The sequence below is a fragment of the Melopsittacus undulatus genome, chromosome 9 (assembly GCF_012275295.1).
Source record: "Melopsittacus undulatus isolate bMelUnd1 chromosome 9, bMelUnd1.mat.Z, whole genome shotgun sequence".
In the NCBI taxonomy this organism is placed as follows: Eukaryota; Metazoa; Chordata; class Aves; order Psittaciformes; family Psittaculidae; genus Melopsittacus; species Melopsittacus undulatus.
In genome coordinates this window covers 14,774,129-14,790,392 of record NC_047535.1, presented here as the reverse complement: position 1 = coordinate 14,790,392, position 16,264 = coordinate 14,774,129, and positions in this window count along the sequence as shown.

The following is a 16,264-nucleotide window of genomic DNA, read 5'->3' as shown; positions in this document are numbered from 1 at the left end:
TCTCTCTCTCATTCTCTTTCTACCTGAGGGCTTGCCAGTGATGCTCTGCTGACATGACCTGTGGCAGGCACTCAGTTTTGATGCCATTTTCCCAAAACAAAGAGGAACATGGCAACTGATCTGTTTTACAAGTTTGAGTCCAATTTGCTAATATAATTTGCTGTATGGTCACATATTGCAACCAGGGAGTCTTCTACTAGATACTGCTGTCTCCTGCACAAACCAGCTGCTTGCTGGGAGAGGCAGTTCAGTTGCTCAAGCATAAAGGAGGTGACAGTCAAGGTCACAGACTGAACTTCAGATTTCTTAAAGCCTGTAGGTATGTGTCTCAATGTTAATCTTCACAAGAGGTTTGTGTACTGATTTCATCAGAGGTCTGATGAGTTCACAGAAAGTTTTCAAAGGGCTGAGGCTTTCATGTGTGAGCATCTGCCACTGTTGGAAGATAAAGGTGCAACTGGAAATCAAGTGCTCTTACAGAAACTGAAGATAAGAATAGCTACAGTGGGTCAGTGCAAAATCCTCCTTCTGCCAGTACTTGATTACTAAGACACCCCTGTAAGCCTGCATATCCCTGTAGCAGGCCAAAAGACATAGTCTGCCTCTAGACCATGCACTGAAAACACCTCTATGTGCTGGTGTCCTTTTCACTCCAATTTCCTCATCTTTGTGTTTCACATGCACAGAAAACATTAGGACTTTTTCCCCCCATCAAAGAGACTCTGTCACCTCTTTAAGTGCATTGGGAATTTTTGGCATCTCAGGTTGGGCTGAGGCAGGCAGTGTCACACACACATACAGTTCTGATGGCCAAGGATTTAGGGATTCTACCCACTGTGAGAAAAATAGAAAGTTTGCTATCCTTTTGTGTTTAGCTTCTATTCTGCCCTTTGACACAAACCCAGAAAACACACCCACAAGATCGGAGTCTATCTCAGCATCTCTGGAGGAAGATCCATGTTTTAAAACAATCTTGATGGGAAGCAGTGTTATCAGTGTTACTCAGAGAGACCTGAGCACTCACCTATTGTCCATGTCAATGCTGAGATTCTGATGCTATTGAGAGGTTGCTGATTGCTGAAGCTATTTCTTTCCATTTCTCTTGCCGCAGCTGGGAGGTTTCCGAAATGTTCCATATGTGGAAGTTTATGTGGAACTGACACTGTGCCATAATGATGAGTGAATCTGGAACATCTAAATAATTGTATTAATTTGCATATGATCCTCCTTAGAGTGTGCCACAACATCTGCAATGACTGCAGTGAGAAGTCTCTGTCTGAAGAAAGCACCTAATAACTCTTTTTGCAGGAGTTTTTAACACTGAGCTGATGCAGCCTGTAGCAAGGCCAGACACAGAACATATTGCAGTTATTACAGAGTTTGAAGTCTAGGTTCATCTTAAGACATGTCACTTTAAGTTCCTTTAAAGCAATGTGTTTTAATCAGAAGTATTTTAGAGAAGTAAATTGCAATCATCTGGACCTGACTGGCATCATATTCTCACAAATGTGATTTATTTCCTAGTTCTTTTAATGAACTTGATACCAGTATTTTGTGATGAACACAAAGGACAAACAGTAAGGAACTGTACTGTTCCATCTAGGTTATACAGAAGTGTTGCAGTTGGTGGCTTTGTCAGAGCAAAAAGAGAATCTTCACGGCAGGTCATAGGGCAGCTATGGGAACAGTCAGACTGCTGTACAAGGACCATTTTCAGGGACAGTCTTCTTCCTTGCTATTGTTTAAGTAACAGGAGAATTAATTAAGTCACTGCTTTACCTCTGACATTTCATCCTGCTGGAAAAATATCTAAGTAGATACTCCAGGACTTGGGATGGGGGCATCTTGTAGTGTTTGTCCTGATCCCACAGCCAGGGTCCCAGGCAGGATGGACAGAAAACTACATTTTCAAGACAGGGAAGAAAGAGTCAAGAAAGGTGTAGTGTGTGTTTGCCTGTGTGTGAAACAGCCCTCACAGCAGAGTACCTCGTGTTCACGTAGCTCTAGTAGCCATAGTTAAGGTGAACACAGTGCTCTTTTGCCTTTCAGTGTATCAGCAAGTGGCCAGTTTTGTTCAAAAGTTATTAACTTCTGTCTGACTGAGAGAGAGGTGACATGACTGAAAGACCTCACTCCAACTGTGGGAAACCAGGCTACAATACAATGAGAGGTGTACAGCTGACACAGTTTTAGTGACAGACTGTGCCCTCCGGCAGGTAGGCTGAGCAGAGCTATGGAATGTGCCATTCCTTTGTTTTCCCAAAGCTTTTTGGAATTGATGCTGTGGTGCACAAGATTTTCCATACAAAACTTACACAGCTCCTTCCCCTCCCACTACTGATAGTATTCTGTGTGTTATGTCAGTGGGGAACACTGTGAACTGTAGCTAAAAGTGTAAAACATGTCAAGTATAATACTTAGAACTATAGATGGATCTCAGAATAAAGCCCTGAATCTGTTCCAAGGAAAGGAAGAGGAGAGAGGGAATTTATAACTTTTTTTCTACCATTTTATTTTCTTCTGGATTTTGGCTGAGAAATAGAACTTACAGAAGAGTTTGAATACTCTGCAATAGTTAACAGCCTGGGAAGAGCTTTGTGCACTTTTTAACTTCCATGCATCTGAACAAGCTGCTGTATAGCTCCCCAAACTGCTTGACTGGTCTTGTTAGGGCAAATGGTGGTTACATCTATTTTTGATCCTGATAACTTGTGAAAAAGTAAGTGTCATGGGTTCAGCAGTAGCAATCATTTTTTCTCCTTCTTGCTCTCTACTGAGTTTAAACATTTGCATGCGCTGAATGTTTGCAATAAGAGCAGTGGCCTGTTAAATTAAGCTTGAATTTATTCAGGATATGTTAATTTGATGAATACTTTTGAATAAATAATTATCATTTTGCCTGAAGCCTGTCATTTGGATGCTGCAATAATCAGGGTGCCCCTTACCCAGATTTTATCATCTAGTAACACAAAGCAAATGCAGAAGGAAACTGAGGAGAAAAAAATTGTATCTTGACAAGAAGATATGTGGATATGGATTTTAACACGTCTCTGTAGGGAAGACAGGGGTTAAATAAGCTTTTGGAGCTGATTCCACAGTGACACAGTTCCAGAGTCCCTCTCACAGAAGCAGCCATCACAGCTGGGTGACTGGAAGAAGAAGCAGGCAATGGCTCACGGGGGTGGTTGGGGATGGCCGCTGTTTGTGTTGAGTAGAGCGTAAGAATCTGATGGCAACACACTAATGTGCATCTGGTAAAGAGTAGAGTTCACATAAGCTGGTCATAAACAGATGAGATCAGTCTCAAGGAAAAGATGAGAACCAACAAACATCCCAGTGTTCACTGGCTGGGAATGACATGATTCTCCCTCTCACCTGCCTGGTCCTGGGAGGTGTGGGATTATTCTGTTACCCTGCAACCTGGGCAGCAATTTTTAGCTCATTCTTACAAGACTGCATTATTGCCTTGCAAGGATTTTACTACCATAATTACATGTAAAGGTGCTTTATAAAATCAGTTTTTCTCTCTGTAGTCTGGGCATATGCTCCCAGTGTCGTCTGCTGAGTCTCTGCCCTGTCCAGAGTTCAGTACTGCTGCACAGAAGATGGAAAGAACTATCTGGCTTTGGAAGGTTATCCATGGAAATCAAATGTAAGAAGATCTATGTCTCACACAGATGTGAGACGTCATGGAGTGACTGGGTAGACAATGCTATACACAGAGCCAGTGCAAATCAGCAGAGCAAAACAACTTGCCTTTGATCAAGGAAGATGCTCTTGATTCTCCTCTGCCCCTGCTTGGCCAGAATCGGGATGAGCCTTTCTGGGTGAGTCTAGGAATGAAGCACAGGCATACAGGAAATGACAGGAAGGTGGATGGTCAGGGATTGTCGCCATGATTTACTAAAATTGAAGATGTTTTTGCAGGACACAATTTCATCCCTTGAAAAGAGACGTGAGAGTGTCCTTATATTTAAGGGTGTCTTACATAGGTCTTTCACTTCACCTAGTAAAGGCCTCAGTTCTGCAATGGCTATGTTGAACTCTGCTCTCTTGAAAGCAGTATGGTTACTTGCTCAAAGGCTGCTTAGCATGTGTTGTTCATGCACATACACACTTCTGCACTGGGAGATCTGGGTGTGAGGCTATTGAAGGAAACTACTGGTGTGGGCATAAGGAATTTCTTCTAAGGTTCATCTATTAAGTGCCAGCTGCATTTCTGACTGTAGAAACAGCAAAAGTGCCCTTCATATACATGACTTTAAGGGCATAATTTGTCTTATATTGGTATAATAACTACTGTCTTCTCATGCTTAGTGTTGCAAGAATAGCCAGAAGGCATTCAGCATGCAGGAAGCCTGCAGCATATGTTGTATTCTCCATAAAATGTGGTAGAGTCCTCTATTGTTTCTGGAAATCTTTGTAGCTTGAATGCATTATTAGGCTGTCATACCATTTGTTTGCATGATAAACTGGGCACTTTTGACTTGACTTATAAAACTGTGGCTATGAAAATGAAATGGCCTTTTATTTCATTTGGGTAACAAAGTGAATTATGAAAAGACATATCCATTTTCCTGCTGGGAAGTTCACGCATGCTTTAAGCCCTCGATCTGCCTGTGGGCTGAGACTGTGCCTTTGTCTTAGTTATTCACCATTTATATTACTGGGGTGCACAGGAGGACTGAGTTCCACTGCTGTCCTAGACCTTCTGTGCTAGGTGCTGTACAAGGAAAGTTTGAGGACCTCACAAGCTTCAGTCTCTGTAAATGCTGGGATGCAATAGTCCTGAGAACAGAAAGACACTCATTTTACCCACAGGGTTCAAACCATCTGCAGCGAGGTTGTCATCTCTTATTTTCAGTGGTGAGCTGCAGGGACAGGAGGAGGATTAGAGCAGCACAGGGAATAAATCATTCACACAGCCTTGCTTCAGTGCCTCCCCTCTCAGCTACCTCCACAGCAAGGCCTTCCTCCAGAGCCACACCATTTTCACTTCACTGGGTTCTTGGCTCAGTCTGGACCTGGGAAGCACTGCCCCATCTGCCATAGGTGGGGGAGGGGGGTCTCAGCACAACCCTCACTTGTATGAAATGAAGCTGTGCTCAGCTTTCATCTGGAGTCACAGCTGAATGCATCCAGCTTGGTTTGGGCTGCCATGATAGCTGGCTGAGGCCACTTAGTTTCATCTGGTGAAGGCTAAATGACTGGAAGGATGAACACAGGGCTTTTTAATTGCCAAGCCACTTGAATCAATAGGGAACTCTACATGCTACTACTACGTGTGGTCTCCATGGACCCCATATGAAAGATGAAGGCAGCTGTGACCTCACTTCACCACCCTTGCCTCAATCAATAGTTACCAGCTTTTAAAGTCCCAAAAGGTGTGATTAAGCCTCTGCTGCATGAAGTTAGTGTTTCCTAGCAGAGAGACCATTGTCCTGACTGAAAGGACCCAAAAGCCCTTATTCTTCGAGGGTTAATGACCAGATGTCCCTGGAAGGGAGCCCATCAGCCCTGGTCTTCAGTGCCAGGAATTATTGCAGCTGATTTAATTCCCCTCTGCATCCGTGTGTTGGCTTCAGTGGGGAGCATGGGGAACTCCACTGGAGCAAAGGGGTACATACATGCAGGACTAATCCCACTGTTGTCCTGGGAAAGGACTAGAAAGGGAGTTGTGTTATTCATTCTGTTGTGTGGAGGATGCTCTTAGTCTATGAAAGGAAGCATCAGAGAGATGCACACTCAAACTATTCCATACCTGGGAGTATGATAGTGCATGTTTTAAGTCCATATATACAGCATTTTCTCTTGAGCTTTTTATGAAGCTCTTATGCTTGTGTAAATGTGATGGTGCCAGCAAGGCTTAAATCAGGTTATCCCTTTGCAATAGTAAGTCTTTAATAACACATGAGCAGGACAATTGCAATGTCTGTGTGGAAACAGCAAGGGCAGGTTTATGGTTTGCAACAGCAGGTGCTTCAGCACCTTTAACAGGAAGGGAATGGGCAGTATAGTTTGGAGAAATAGAAAAACTTACCTCACATGATGTATAGAAGCTGCACATTCAGCAGTGCTAATACTGATACATCATTCTCTAATGGCCATTTTAATGTCACCATTTTCATGCAGAAATCCAACAGTATATACATCAACTTAAAAGGGTTCTTTGAGCAGCTGGCTTTCTTACCTGCATTTCTCTTGTGCTCTATCTCATTATTGATCCCAGAGCTCAAGAGGCAGTGAGGACGTCTCACTCCAACGAAAACACTAATACCGGTGTCTTGCTCTCCACATGGTGTATTATTGACTGTGTGTTACTCCACACAGGCAGCACAATTGGATAGGGAATCTGGTTAGCACAGTGTTACAGGGGCATGCGTCATTACCAGTCTTACGACATGTTTTTGCAGTCGTTAAGGCTTTTATTTTCCTTTCTGCATTACAGTAGTGAAAAACTTGGCACAGTATTTATAAACCATAAATTGCAAGTCCCTGTGACCAGGAGCAGCTTTGCTTTTGGAGAAAGGAGAGCCCTGTAAGTCTTCTTTCCATAGGTTGTGCCTTGCAGGTGACTCTGTGCGTATGTAAGCACAGGTCATGAAGGTTTTGCTGCTCAAGGACAGAGGCAGAAATAAACTTACTCATGCACAGAGTATGGAGCACAGATGAATCCAGTCATGTTTCACTCTGAGTGCAAGATTAGTTTCCTTTGAAATGCCATCAGAAAGCATTTGCTCACAATCTAGGTCACAGCAACAAAGGCTATGGGAGGGATTGACTGAAGGCAGAAGGAGTGAAGCTGAAATTACCTATGTTCAACAGCTGTCTAAGTCCGAGCCAGATGTCTGCAAGGTTAAATATTCCATGGGAACAGAGGTCTGTACCCATGTAGACATTGTAGTGGGAAGAAACTGAACTGTACATTTATGCAAGTCCACACTATGACCTCCTAACTGCCTTACCTGTGCTATTGCTACAAATCTCTGCTTCCCCTCACACTACAAGTACACCAAACACTCATTCTCACAGCTAGCTCATACTACGCTTTTTTGCACTGCATCACTTCCTTCCCCTGAACACAATAATTGTTCTTTGAGCTCAATACCACAGACCTAACACTGACACAGATTAAGATGCCCAGCAGTTGATGGGAAACAGAAAATCCAGCTAGACTCATTCAGCATTAACAAATATTTCAAGGTGCATTGTTCAGGCAGTGATTACTTTGCCAGCTGCAGGCAGAGCTACAGGGGAAATTAAAAAGATGAAGTATGCAGAGGGAAAGTAGCGACGTCAGAGTACACTGATTCATAATGCAGTAGGGCAAGAGTGGGGTTTAGACTGGAATCTGCTGGATTTTAAGGTTCCTGCCTCTTTGAGAGTCAGTCCATCTGTGAGACGCTCTCTGTGCTGTCACGCCAGCAGTGGAGCGGAAACTCTTTCATTTTAACATGCAGGAGGAGGGGGGAGGCTCTCATAAGAGGGAAATATGGCATGTACCTTTTCAAAATGCTTCAGGATGCAGCTGCAGATAATGAAGACAAATGATTCCTTCAAAATAAAGATAATAATGGAAACAAGCTATGCCCAGAATACACTTCAGCTTTAGCTTGATGGCAACAAAGATAATAGTCTAATGGAGACTATTAATGCAGTAGGAAGCAGAAAGAGAAAAAAGCTAGAAGGGTGAAAAGTTATTTAAAATCTCAAAGTGATGTGTACAAAAAAAGTCTGAAGCAGGAAATCATTGCTGAGATCACAACAACATGACCAGTATATGCTGAATAATGGAAGTGGCCTTGCTACCTTTACTTGCAAATAAGTACAAGTAGCCTCTCTAGTGCCCTCTCCAAATTGAGATATCTCAGCAAACAGCATTAAGTGGAAAAGAGTCTGGATGTTTTCAGAATTACAGTTCTTTTTGTCAAGAAACATCAGACAGTCAGGAAAAATCAGTAGGTTTAGCACAGGATTTGTACTGAAAAAGCAGCCACTTATGGAAAATATCCCAGACATTTTGGCACTCAATGATATTACAAGAGACAAACTATCAAAAGCTAGTTCAAAGTTCTTCATCCTGTTCTAAATGATGCTCTGAACTTCAGCACAGATATGGAAGATGCCACTTATCTCCAGGAGCTTTTTGGCAGCCTGGAGATTCTGATCCCTGGAAATGATGAAAAGATCAGAGAGAGAGAAAGAAATCTAACCTATACGTACATCTAAACCAAGATAATATTCACCTTATCACATTACACCTCATTCTATCTGAGAATGCGGCATTTGTAAGATAAACTGGGTCATGAATTAAATTACACAGAATAGAAAGACCATGTTTTGAGCTGGAAGTTCTAGAGAAGGAACTGAGAAGATTCAAGGATGGGACAAAACAGACGGGGCAGTAGAAAGCCTGGTTCATGTCTGTCCAACTCATCCCAGGATTGCTGGATGATAAAGCAGGCACTGCCTGAGTGCTCATGAGCCCTGAGGAGGAGCGTAGCCCTTTTCTGTGTACAGAAATATATGAAGTTTTCACTAAGGTCTGTTGAGAATAAGGCTGAAAGTGTCAGGGGCACGCACACCACTGGGATAACTGCACTTACAGATGAGTGCTGAAAGTACAGCTGGCAGCCTGTATTAATAAGGTTTAATCTGTTATCCAAGGAGACCATAAAAATATCATGGGAACCTGTGACCTCCCAGAGGGAGACTGACTACTGACTTCACTGGGATGGTTTAGAAATGATCTTGTAGCCCTTCAATGCCTCTCCTCTACTATCACCTCATATGCTTTTGAGAATCTCTCTCACACCTGGCCTTGAAACCTCAGCCTGCTCCTTTCTAAACTTGCCCTGGTAGCTGTTTTGGACTTTCACATATGTGAAAATCCCCAGAGCCACTGTATTATTCCTCCTCAGAAACCTGCCTGTGTCAAGGGGTCTCTGACACAAAGAACAGTGGTGTGGTGGCACACGGGCTGTGCCAGTGCTCCTGATGGGCTTCCCCAGTCATGTGTCATTGCTCAGATGCTATAGCTCTTGCAGCAGGAGCAGTCTGTTACACATCCACACTCCATGTTACAGCAGGGCCTCTGACTGGAGGCAGCAGCACATTACTTCTAAACAGAAAAATACTGCTACTAAGAGAACAAAGACTTTCAGCCAAGATTAACGTTTTATTGCCTGGGCGGTAGGTATCAAAAGACTTTATGGCTCTTTTGGAGACACTTCAGTCCAGTTGGATTAAAATCAGCACAGCTGCTCCCCAACTGGCTTTAAAAATGCTTCCAGCCAATGCCACTTCCTGCTGGTGGTGTCCTTCTTCTGGAAGCTGCACCATGCTGCTCAGCTTAGTTCAGAGACTTGCCCTTACTCTTCCTATACTCCTGTGTGTTTACTTCAGGCCTAGCAGTCTCCATCCCTGCATCCTCTCTGCAGATCCCAGCAACAACCCTCAGCATAAAACTGAGCATGGTGTGGAGTTACTTGTAAGTAAATGAAATTGCACAGGCAAACAAGTGAGGCTGCAAGTCTGGAGATGCTGGTTTCCACTTCTCTGCCTCTGATGGGGTGCAGAAGCCTTTGATAGCAATGCAGGGATGAACTGGGGCTGGAAGACTCAGGCCTCTAACTGCACTTGGAAGTGAGCAACAGAGGGTATACATTTGAAAGACAATAGTTGAGAGTGGTTGTTCTGAAGAAGCCAGGACAGCAGGATGGTGCAGCTCCTCTTCTGCTAAATAGCTGCAGATGGGCCATGCTGGTGGGAGGCTCAACAGCAGAGTGACAGAAGTAGGATTCAGAGTTTGTCCAAGCTCCTTTGATTGCCCTCCAATGCACTGTATCCAGCAAGACTCTTGCTGTGCTCTAGCCTAGACTTCACTCCATCCCTAGGATGCAGATGCCATCTGCAGGAGCCGCTCGCTCCAGCCTCCTACAAGCTGCAGTAGCTGTGAGGGGGAGACTGGCTGGCTCAGGCATCTCTCTTAGACTGAAGGTGTCTCCCTGTAGAATTGAGGATTTCCCACCTTCAGCAAGTGTGTTTGACAGTAGTTAGACAGAAAGACTGGAGCTGTCTGCCCACACAGCTGACATCTTCCCCAGTATGGGCTCTCTGAAATACACAAGTCTGCAGGACTGTTACCTAGTCCTGACTGAGGAACATATTCTAAGACAGATGACACGGTGTTCTTAGCTCAGACTGTTTCCAGTTTCTAGGAAGGATGGGTTTGTGTGGATGTTAGCATGAAGCTGCATTTTATCTTGCTGAAAGCCTCATTTAGTGCAATATATTCAGAAGTCCGGGACACACCCCCAACATCTCTCTCTGTCCTTTCAGTCACAGAGCAGGTAATGAAATACCAGGACTGAGCTGAAAGCAGAACTTCCTGTGAGCCAGGTCCCAACTCACCAGGAAACAAACCACAGGAAGTGGCTTGTCCTGCTGTGGAGCTTTCCATGGGTGACCGAAGATTGTCAGGTGTGGATGAGCTGTCATCATATTAGAAGCATTTAATAGCAATCAGCAGCTAAAAAGAGCTTTATTTCCCCTGCCCACTAGGAATTGCAGTGCCTGGTGCTGAAGGGTGTAACCTTGTATTCCTTTTTGCCAACTATTTCAATATATCCTCAATTTTTTTTCTTGTGGATGTATGGAATGTATTCCCTTCTGCCATCCTTCTCTGAAGGGATGGAGCTCCGAGCTCTCTGCAGCTGGAATGTGCCCAAACAGTGGTGCCCAGCACTCAGCCCTCCTCACTTTCTTCCCTCCAGATGTGAGAAATGCACATAGTGGTACTTGCCAAATTAAGCATTCTCCTGCAGTGAGGAGAGCAATTTGGCTCCCCAGAACATGTGTGAGCAGATGGCAGGTAAGCTCTACCTTCCTGAGAGGGAAACCACTTGTTCCCAGAGGTTTAAGGGTGAAAGCTTGGCCAACAGTGTCTGGGCTTGCAAGAAATCCTGTGGTATGAAATCTGAACTGTGCCTCCCCCCTCAGTTTCCAGCAGTGTTTAGGAAAGAAGGCAACAGATGCCATCCATTTAAAGCAAGCATGTCAGTAACAACCACAGCCTGAACCAAACCAGATGTCATCTCTATGGCTGTTAAGCCTGATGTTTCACAGACTGCCCTAAGCGCCGGACAGTGTAGCCTGAGGCTCCCCAGTTGCTTGTTGTACTTCCTGAAATGGAGACCTCATGCTCACCACTCAGAATCCAGTTAACCTGCCAGCAGCACAAAATAGGTCTCATTCTCCCCAGCCTCTCTGGGAATAGACTTTGCATACACTTAGACTCTGCTGAGTAACTAGGAAAGGCAAAGTTTCAAGCTCCTTAATGATACAGGAGGGCCAACGGCATTGCAACCTGAAAATAGGTGCCTGTTTTCAGAACAGTAAAAGTTCACCATTCTATTCTTTTATTATTTTATTATCTATTTGGCAGCAAGCATCTTTACCCTACAGAATTTCTCTTTTGGTATTCATAAGCTATTCACAGCAATATTGTTTTTACAAACACAATCTGTGCAGCAACCTGTATACCAGCACTTCTCTCACAGGCAAAAATCTTAAACACATCTGTTCTTTATCTGGAGAAGTAAAATATACTCAGACAAGAAATAAGCTTTGAAAAGCAGCTTCCATGAAGCTCTCCTTTTGCCTTACCTGTACTTTAGAATAGTTCACGTGCTATCTCTAGGTATTTACAAGACAGCATTATCCTCTGATTTACTGAGACTGCTGAATGCTTGCAGGTACTTTTAGAGTGCTGTAGATTTGTGTACTGCTCTCTGAACAGCACCTCTTGTATGAGATTGAGAAAACTTTTGACTTCCTGAGTGCCAGAATTTTAGAGGAGAAACTTATCATGGCAACTTGGTTTCCTACCAGAGAATCAGGTAATAAACTGAGGTAATGGGTACCCCAGGGGTGAGAAATCTAGGGAGTGTTATTTCCTAGAGGAGCCTGAGCACAGGTAAGGAACCTTCAGTCTTTTGTGACACTGGCTCATCGCAGCACAGACTCACTGCCATGCAGTGTTAGGAATAAATGCTTTCTCCTCTGGCAGTTATTAATCTGCTTGTATTTACATTAGTGATTTTGTGCAGCAATTATAGGCAATACACAATCAGAAGTGAAGCTTAAATTCATATTCTTGAAGATTACATGGTGATGCTGTATTACAAAAAGAAAATCCATTACAAAAGCAAAGATTGTATCTCAAACCATTATCAAAACTAAATATTCAGTCATGTTCTTACAGGAACATCCAACCTGCCATGTTCTTAGTATACAGCTCACTCAGTTCCTGTGGCTTTTCTGCTGTGGCACAAGACACAGGAATGCCACTACTTCATCTTTGTCTTATGAATTGTCCAACATGAACTTGATAAATTTCCCCAGTTTGTTACTGAAAATATGCCAATGTCAATATGTCTTTGTGATCTTTTATTGGCTGCCCCAACTAGCTCCAACTTTGACATATTCCTGATGACTGGAAAAAGGGAAATATAACCCCCCATTTTCAAAAAGGGGAAAATGGATGACCCAGGGAATTACAGACCAGTCAGTCTCACCTCTGTGCCTGGCAAAATCTGGGAGCAGATTCTCTTGGAAGGCATGCTAGAGCACATGAAAAACAACAAGGTGCTTGGTGACAGCCAGCATGGCTTTACTAGGGGGAAATCCTGCCTGACCAATTTGGTGGCCTTCTATGATGGGGCTACAAAAGTGATGGACAGGGGTGGAGCAGTTGATGTCATCTACCTGGACTTGTGCAAAGCATTCGACACTGTCCCACATGACATCCTTGTCTCTAAATTGGAGTGTCATCAATTTGATAGGTGGACCACTCGGTGGATAAGAACTGGCTGGATGGTCACACTCATAGTATTATGGTCAACAGTTCAATGTCCGGCTGGAGACCAGTAATGAGTGGTGTCCCTCAGGGATGGGTGTTGGGACTGGTCTTGTTTAATATCTTTGTCGCTGACACGGACAGTGGGATTGAGTGTGCCCTCAGCAAGTTTGCCGATGACACCAAGCTGTGTGGTTCTGTTGATACGCTAGAGGGAAGGAATGCCATTCAGAGGGACCTTGACACACTTGTGAGGTGGGCTGATGCCAACCTCATGAAGTTTAACCATGACAAGTGCAAGGTCCTACACCTGGGTCGGAGCAATCCCAGGCATAGCTACAGGTTGGGCAAAAAGGAAATTCAGGGTAGTCCTGCGGAGAAGGACTTGGGGGTGTTAGTCAATGAGAAAATGAACATGAGCCAGCAGTGTGCACTCACAGCCCAGAAAGCCAACTGTATCCTGGGCTGCATCAAAAGGAGCGTGACCAGCAAGTCAAAGGAGGTGATCCTGCCCCTCTACTCTGCTCTCGTGAGAGCTCACCTGGAATATTGTGTTCAGTTCTGGTGTCCTCAACATAAAAAGGACATGGAACTGTTAGAACAAGTCCAGAGGAGGCCACGAGGATGATCAGGGGACTGGAGCACCTCCCATATGAAGACAGGCTGAGAAAGTTGGGGCTGTTCAGCCTGGAGAAGAGAAGGCTGCATGGAGACCTCATAGCAGCCTTCCAGTATCTGAAGGGGGCCTACAGGGTTGCTGGGGAGGGACTATTCATTAGGGACTGTAGTGATAGGACAAGGGGTAATGGGTTGAAACTTAAACAGCAGAGGTTTAGACTGGATATAAGGAAGAAATTCTTTACTGTTAGGGTGGTGAGGTACTGGAATGGGTTGCCCAGGGAGGTAGTGAATGCTCCATCCCTGTCAGTGTTCAAGACCAGGTTGGATGAAGCCTTGGGTGATATGGTTTAGTGTGAGGTGTCCCTGCCCATGGCAGGGATGTTGGAACTAGATGATCTTGAGGTCCTTTCCAACCCTAACTATTCTTATGATTCTATATTTCGTGCATAGGTTACTGTGCCTTACCCACCTGTGTAGATTCACTTGCAGATCTTAGACCTAACTGATGGGACTAACCTGAATTGCTGAAATAAACATTCTACAGAGGTTTCCCAAGTTTTTCTCTCCTAAACTCACTGATGTGGAGAAACCTCAGTTCCTGTGTTATTTCTTTCATGTATAGCTAGGTATGGAACTTTTTACTCTCTTCCTCTGCAGATCTCTCACTACCTTAGAAGAACTAGGTAAGATTTACTGCATTCGAGCTCTAAATGCACCAGTCATAGGGAAATTTGTTGTAGTCAGGATCAGAATTTATTTGATTCAAAGACCTGAACTTCAAACTGTTGAACCAGCTATGGTGTGGGTGCTGCCTGGTTGTTCCTGCTATTGTCTTTAGAGAAAAAGGGAGGGAGACAAAGAAAGGCACAACTAGAAAAGCGACTTACATTTCTCTGGTTTGATATGGTCTCTCTTTTGTATGATACCACCATGGAACACGGACCTGAGAGCACTGTTTACCCCAGCGTTTCCATAGCAAAACTGCTTTCTCTGAAGGCTGAAATATGGAGAACAACAATACTGAAATTCTCTCAATGGAATGACTGTCTTTTGCAGAAGCAGAACAAAGTAATTCATTCCATTCACATCCTCTTCTTCACCAAGACACTCCCATTTAGCCTGCTTCTGTCAGCTCTAATTACAAAACAGCAATACCCATCCCCGTTTCTCTTCTGGATAAGCTCTCCCTTGAATTTGACTTATTTCAGAATGTTGGATGCCAGCTTGGAAATGGAGAAAACATTCTGGAAACTGCAACACCACCATTCTCCCTTGACTTACACACCACCTTAAAGGACTCTATGGTTCCAAAAGAATCACACACACACAAAAGAAGTATGCAGAACAGTTGAGTAGCCCAGGTGTTACTAAGCAAAAAGAAAGAAAATTTTCAGCATAAATCACTACTGAAAGCCAAACATTGTGTTAAAACCAATATATGTGGGATTCGTTTTCCAAAAATCTATCTGATATGTAAGAAGGGCACAAACCCATAAACATTTGGTGCTAAAGGATTTAGCATGTGAACAGGAAATACTCCACACTTGCTCAGATTCCTTTCTGTGGCTGTATCCACCCTACTACAGTCAGATTCAGCCCACAGTGCAGGATAACTAGGAGTCATTTTGTCACTGGCATCCCATGGACTCAGCACTGTGGGACCAGAGGCGTCTTTCACAAAGGAGAACAAGCGGGTCAGTGCTGGTGCAGCACGTCCCCGGATAAGTGTCTTATCTGAACCTGTCAAGAGACAAAGCTGCCATCATCTGTCTGCCAACGGTTCCTCTGCTGTCAGCAACCTCCCAGCATTGACCCCAGGAGCTCCTACAAAGTCCTCTGGGAGCAAACGTGTGGCGAGCACATGTGAGGCAGCCACATGCTGAGGAATAAGGGGGAAAATTGCCCTTGACTGCATTGGTCCAGCCAGGTAAGAGCTGTAAATAAGGTGCTGCATGGAAATAATCTGTTCAAAGGAGCAGCCAGCTTTGTGTATCCTGAACATGTTGCATACAGATGAACTCAGGAGCTCCTCTAGGTATAACTTGGTCACACCACCACCTTCCTTCCCACTTACCAGTTCTTTCCACCTGCACTTCTGAAGGGCATGCCTGACATCATTGTGATCTAGAGCAGGTAAACAGATGCCAGAGCTATGTTTGCTCATGTAGTTTTGAGTAAAACTTTTGCAATCAGTGTGTAAAGTCATCCTGTCACAGCTCAGGAAGGCAGTGGCAGTTTAGGTCAAGACAGATGCAGGCAAAAGGGAAAATGGGGTAATTAGGGGCTGAGTCACAGACATCTTTTTGGTAATCTTGGTAATGAGCTTGGTGATGATTCTGGCTCTATTAGTGTCTAAGCCCTAGATATTATCTATGTCTTATAGCCTGGAGAAACTTGTATTCCTTGACGTGGTGACCACTGCAAGTGTGACCTCACACACTGCCACCACCCACTGCAGATCAAGACAACAGTTAAAATTACATCCTCCCGTTGTGAAACAACATCATCACTTGAAAGCAAAAGAAGGAAAATATGAAATCTAGCATCATGGACTAAGACCACAGCTGGGTGCCAGAGCACAGGTAACCCTGCCGGGTTACACGCAGTTGAATACCAACACGGTATCTTCCCCTGGCTCCCGCATGGCTCCACAGCAGGGCCAGCTCACAAGGGACATCTCTGCCCGGGGATATTGGTGTGTGCTGGTTTCCGCCCGCCGTGGCCACCGCAGCAGCGGAAGGCAGGAATGTGACGAGCTGTAGCCAAGCACACAGTAACATGGGC